Below are 6,832 nucleotides of genomic sequence, written 5' to 3' on the forward strand. Positions count from 1 at the left end.
GTGAAGGAGAAGAGAGCCCAGAACCAACATATCTGGTGGCTGCCAGGGTCTCCCATGAGTGCCACAAACTTGGTAACAAATCCAAGAGTTTCTAAGATTTGAGAAGGTGAGGGTACCTTAGTGTTGTTTTTAGCTATGGAGAAGAGCGACATCTCGTGGCACTCACGAAGAAAAAAGCAAATACACTAAAGCAAATAAACTGTCTTCCTCACTTATCAAAAGGCACAATACAGTAAGATATTCATGCAATAGCAGCCAGATATACCTGCTAGGGTATTTTCTATCAGGGCTGTTAACAAATTTCTAAAATATAAAGTTTCTAAAACAGATTTTGGCAAATATATCTGGGCTGAGCCAGACAAAACCACCCCTAACGATGGCAGAGAGAAGCCGTGCCGGCCCTCTAAGAGCAAGGTAACAAGGATGAACTTTGAAACTGAAGGGATTCTAAGTGACTCAATTAGATTTTTAAGATTTCTTTTAAAATATTACAATAATTTGTCTGGGTAAAACATTGGTAAGGACAAAAACTAAAGAGTTAAGTATTCAGCATTTCCCTTATCCTTGCCTTTTGAGGAAAATTCTTTGTTTTCATGGCTCAATTGTGCTGATCAATATAATCTAATGAGAGTAACAGTGTGACACTTGCAGTATATTTAAAGATGGCTTGAGGACACATAAAAGACTTTGCAGATACTTATGGTTAAATGTTTTCAATGTTTTGAGTAACAACAAAAACAGAAACACACAAAAAATACTTAATGTAAGTTTATGTTAATGAAAATTTGACAAACATTTTTAAAGGAGGATTTTTATAGCTTACTTAATTAAATTTTCTAAACATTTTCAACTGCATTTATAAATTTAATGCATTATACTTTATTTTATTTTCCAGTAAATTATCTAACAAATATCCTCGTGAACTTAATTACAAATAAAAAAAATTGCATTTATAAATATGGTGATTATTATGTTCTCCTCAGTGATGTTTACAAAGAGTAAAATCCTTATAACTTTCAAGTTAAAACCACAATTCTATTGGACAAATTTCCCCTCAACCATATAGTGGTTTGGTTTATTTAACTGGTCACCCAGGAGGTCAGGTCAAGAAAATAGATGGTTGTGCGATGATTCCTTTAAATAAATTGTTGAAATATATCCACGACAATATCATAATGAGCTGGTAGAATCTCACGCTGCCATCTTTAATGCTTGCCCTATTTTTACCCAAAGAAGATTCTTATCAGAGATTTGGAGATCTGACACACTTAATTATGATACTTGTTTTTCCAGGGTAAAAATAGCTCCCTATTTTAGCTCCCTAAGTGTTAAGTGCTTCTGGCAAGTTGGTTACTGATTGCATACTACCGGTCATTCTTATGAATACAGAGATAAAGTTTATGTTATCATTGAATTTCACTGTCCTATGGTTTCTGTTATTAATGATAGCAAATAGAAAAGTAATCTTTGTATATTTAGTGTCTTAAATATACAAAGATTATTTCTCAAATGGTAGAGAAATAGTAATATGTGGTTTCTTTATTATATTGATTTTTAAATTTCTTTATTTCTCAAATGGTAGAGAAATAGTAATATGTGTTTTCTTTATTATATTGATTTTTAAATTTCTCTCTTTATTGCACTAAAACCCCTTATCGGTTGAATCAATGTAATTTGGATTTGTTAAATGTTAAGAATTTGATTAATAGCTAGTTACAGAAACCTGAACGATAATGGCTTAAAAATATTAGAAATTTGTTTTTCTTTACCTAAAAGATGTTTATTCCTGCAAAGATCGAATCTTTGTAAAGATTCGATCTTTGCAAAATCTGGTTGGGTCCCGCAGGGTCCTTGCCATTTCAAGTTCCACTGTGTGATATTATCTTCCTTCTACTGAATTTGACATTTTTGTCCTTTTCAATGTTCTGGGCTTCTTCTAGCTTTTTTTGTTATCACCTTTAGCTCATGGCTTGCATCCTAATGGTTGCCTCAAAGTTGCAGTTATAGCATTTCCATTCGAGGTAGGAAGAATAAAGAACAGGAAGACCTTCATGTTGAGTCAGAGGTTTTCCAGAAGTATCACCCAACAACTTCTGCCTACATATCATTATTTGGAATGTAGTCAGATGGCCACTCCTATCTTCAAGGGAATGGGTGGACAATCTAAATAAAAACAGATTGAATGTTGGCAACTAGCAGTCTCTTCTACACTGTGCCAAGCACCTTGGCTTTATGGTATGGGTAGACTGATATTGTATATAGAACAGATATTTTGTCTGAAGCATAGGGTCTAGATCATCAGCCCTCCAGGGTTACTTTACTCAAAACTGTGAAAAAAATAAGTTTAACCCTTTTTATAGTTTCCATGCCAATAGAAAATTCAAATCCATGCCCTATTAATGGGACAGTCATGAGATTCACTGTCCCTGGATTCAAATTATATCTTGGCAAATTTCAAGCCTGACTTGAGCCTATGACCACCTCCCAATCATCACCAACCAGGCCTCTTGTTCATTAGATTAGATTCGACAAACTGCTTTCCAAATTCTCTTCATATTTTTAGGTGGCAGGAGCACAATTCTCAAAGATATTTACATAGCATATGGTTGTAATCAGCGTGTCTTACATGTCAGCTTCTGGATCTGAAGTCACAGCTTTTAGGGTCTTTCTTATAAAGAGAGGAGACTTGAAGGTACACAAAGGTAAAATACAGAGAAAAGCTCTAGAGGTGGGAGGAGGAGTGTTACTGCTAAGAGAAGTGAGGGGATAGGGATAATAGGTCTAGAGTGAGATAAGAAAACTGGAGATTTGTAGGGGGGAAAGAATGTGGGATGAGCAGATGCTATGATGAATAAACTTTGTCAAGCAAGATATCTAAAGAAGAATTTTGGCAAGTTTTACTATGTGCAATAGCCATCACATTACCCCACACTTGCCCCCATTCCACCTCCTTAAGAAACAGTCTATAAAGGTTTGTGTTACTGCTAAATACTTTGGGGGTTGTATTTCTGCAGTTTTTGAAAGTGCCACCTTTCAAAGAGAAAGCAGAGACCAAGTTTATTGGGATTCAGTAGTGGAATGACTTGTGATACCCAACATATATTCTATGGAATTCAGTGAGAACACAATTGTGTGTGGTGAGTGCCATAAACCTCCAGATAAGTTGTAGGAAATAGAAGACTCATTTCTGCTTCATGGCCAGAGTTTTGGATAACAATAGGCTAACAGAAATTCTCCACTCTATTAAGGCATAGAAGTAGATTAGAGATGACTGTGTGGGGCTGTGAAGAACAAAGAGTTTATCGGTCAGTGAACATTTATTGAGCTTGTATGATATTTGAGGTATTATTCTATATACTGAGAACAACAGTGAACAAGATAGATGACATTCCTTCCCATAAGGAGATTATATTTAATGAACCTGAGGTAGCCCCACTGAGCCTCCTGTAGAGATTGCATTTGAGACAAGGAAGCAAATTGCAAGGTTGGTTCACCATCTGCAAATCAATTAATGTGATACACCACATAAACCAAATGAAGATAAAAATCATACGATCATATCAATAGACGCAGAAAAAGCATTTGACAAAATCCAGCATTAATTTATAATAAAAACGTTCAGCAAAGTGGGACTAGAGGGAACATACTTCAACCTAATAAAGACCATATATGACCAATGCAGAGCTAACATCATACTCAATGGCGAAAAAGCTAAAAGCATTTCCTTAAGACCAGGAACAATTATTGAATTGTACACTTGAAACCTATATAATTTTATTAACCAATATCACCCTCCCCCCAACAAAGAAAAAGACCAGGAACAAGAACAAGATGAGAATGTCCACTTTTGCCACTTGTATTCAATCTCAAGAAAAAAGAACAAAGTTGGAGGTGCCATGCTACCAGATATTAAACAATACTACAAGGCTATAGTAATCAAAACAGCATGGTACCGGCATAAAAACAGACACATAGAACAATGAAACAAAATAGAGAGCCCAGAAATAAACTCACACCTTTATGGTCAACTAATCTATGACAATGGAGGCAAGAATATACAATTGGATAAAAACAGCTTATTCAATAATTCGTTTTTGAAAAACTGGACAGATCCATGCAAAAAAAATAATAGACCATTTTCTTTTTTTTTAAAATTATTTATTATTATTTATGCCTACAGTACCTGGTCTTCCTAGGTAGTCTCCCATTTAAGTACTAACCAGGCCCAACCCTGCTAAGCTTCCGAGATCAGACAGAATCGAGCTTGTTCATGGTAGCATGGCCGTAGACTAGTTCAATCTTTTGACCTATCACATCCTAGACCATTTTCTTACACAAGAATAAACTCAAGATGGATTAAAGACTTAAATATAAGACCCCAAACCATAAAACTCCTAGAAGGAAACATAGGCGATAAACTCTCTGATATTATTCCTAATATTTTTTCTGATATATCTTCAGGCATGGGAAACAAACAAACAAACAAACAAAAACCAACGGGACTACATCAAACTAAAAAGGTTTTGCAAAGCAAACCATCAACAAAACAAAAAGACAACCTACGGGGTGAGAGAAGATATTTGCCAACAATACATCCAATAAGAGGTTAATAATACAAAATACATAAAAAACTCACACAACTTAACACCAAAAAAACACAATCTCATTCAAAAATCAGCAGAGGACCTGAATAGATATCTCTCCAAAGAGGACATACAGATGGCCAGTAGATATATGGAAAGGTGCTCAATGCCACTAATCATCAGAGAAATGCAAATTAAAACCACAATGAGGTATCACCTCACACCTCTCAGAATGGCTATCATCAATAAATCAGCAAACAAGTTGTTGGTGAGGTTATGGGGAAGGACAACCTGATTGCACTCTTGATGGGATTGCAAATCAGTGCAGTCACTGGAAAACAGTATGAAGGTTTCTCAAAAAATTATAAATAGAGTTGCCTTATGACCCAGCAATCTCACTTCTGGATATTTATCTGAAGAAATCCAAATCACTACTTCAAAGAGATATACTCACACTTATATTTATTGCAACGTCATTTACAATAGCTAAGATATAGAAGCAACCTAAGTGTCCACCAATAGACTATTGGATAAAGAAGAAGTGGTATATATATACCATGGAATATTACTCATCCATAATAATTAATGAAATCTTACCATTTGCAACAACATGGATAGATCTAGAGGGTATTATGCTAATTGAAGTAAGTCAGGCTAAGAAAGACAAATACCATATGATTTCATTTATGTGTGGAATCTAAAGAACGAAATAAATAAACAAACAAAACAGAAGCAGATTCATAGATACAGAGAACAAACTGATGGTTGCCAGATGAGAGGAAGATTGGGGAATGCAGTAAAAAAGGTGAAGCGATTAACAAATTGGCAATTACAAAATAGACGTGAAGTACAGCATAAGGAATATAGTCAATAACAATGTAGTAACTATGTTTAGGGCCAGGTGGGTACTAGAGCAATTGTGGGATCTCTTTGTAAATTACATAAATGTCTGATCACTATTCTGTATACCTGAAACTAATATAAAATAATATTAAATGTCAACTGTAATTGAAAAAAAAATTGAAAAAGAAAAAAGAAAAGGGGGAAAAGAGGAAAGAGAAGGAATAGAGAACAGTTTGCCAGCATGGAACTTGAGTGACATTTGTGCTATTAGGGGCAGCAACAGAGCAGGAGATCTTTGTGGCCTCTGTGAATGTACAAGTCCACTGTCCTCTCTCTCAACCAAAGGTGGTTCCCAGATCATCTGAAGGAAAAGGGAAATAAAGCCCTCTCCCTTGGAAACAAAAGAACAAACAAACATGGAGGCACGACCTTGCCTGCAGGGCACATGACGTGATCCAGATGTCTGCATGGATAGAAAGTGACTGTTGAGGACCAGACGCCCCTAGCATATGTTCTGCACTTTTTCTGACACAAACCTGATCCTGAAATAATTTTCAGAGAAAAGTGAATGGAGGAAATATTGGGATGAATGAGAAAACTCTGATATAGTTGAAATTAACCTAATTGGCAAAATAAAAGTCTATTTATTTATTTGTCAGTAGGTAGAATGGAGACTAGAGATAGAAATTAAATTTAATGATAAAAAGTATAATAAAATTATCGTTGTTCTATAGTTTGTGACATGTCTATTTTTATTCAGAACATCTGGTTACACATAAATCTAATTGAATAGGAATCATCTACAAATCACTTTGGGTCAGTATATGGCATTAAAATTAGCATTTTGATTGACGTTAAAATATATTTTAGGAGATATCAATTATTAGGATCATTAGAAGGTTTTCCATGTGATTTTGGATTGAATCTGTATGGTAGTAAAATATATTATTTTTAACTTTTTATTATCTTTTTAAAATTATAGTTGACATACAATATTATATTAGTTTCAGGTATACAACATAGTTTGAGACATTATATAACTTACAAAGTGATCACTCTGATAAATCTAGTACCCATCTGACACCATACATACTTACTATGATATTATTGACTATATTCCCTATGCTGTACTTTACATCTCCCTGACTGTTTTTATAACTGGTAATTTGTACATCTTAATTCCTTCCCCTATTTCACTCATTCTTCCAACCTCCCTCCTATCTGGCGACTATCAAAATGTTCTCTGTATCTATGAAGAATAAACTCACTTTTATGTTTCTGAGAACTTAAGGGTCATTGCAGTTGTAAGAATGTATTTTTAAGCTTTCAGTGACATAGAGGCAAGTCTCACAATGAAGTGAGTATTACATATGTGGGGAGTTTTTTTTATTTATTTATTTTTTTTA

General features: G+C 34.6%; 1 pseudogene; it reads right to left on the reverse strand.

Moving 5' to 3' along the window:
• Positions 1 to 4,171: 4,171 nt before the first annotated feature.
• Positions 4,172 to 4,290, reverse strand: LOC112469123 (annotated as a pseudogene).
• Positions 4,291 to 6,832: the final 2,542 nt, after the last annotated feature.

This window comes from Pteropus alecto, unplaced genomic scaffold (genome assembly GCF_000325575.1).
Source record: "Pteropus alecto unplaced genomic scaffold, ASM32557v1 scaffold106, whole genome shotgun sequence".
NCBI classification, from domain to species: Eukaryota; Metazoa; Chordata; class Mammalia; order Chiroptera; family Pteropodidae; genus Pteropus; species Pteropus alecto.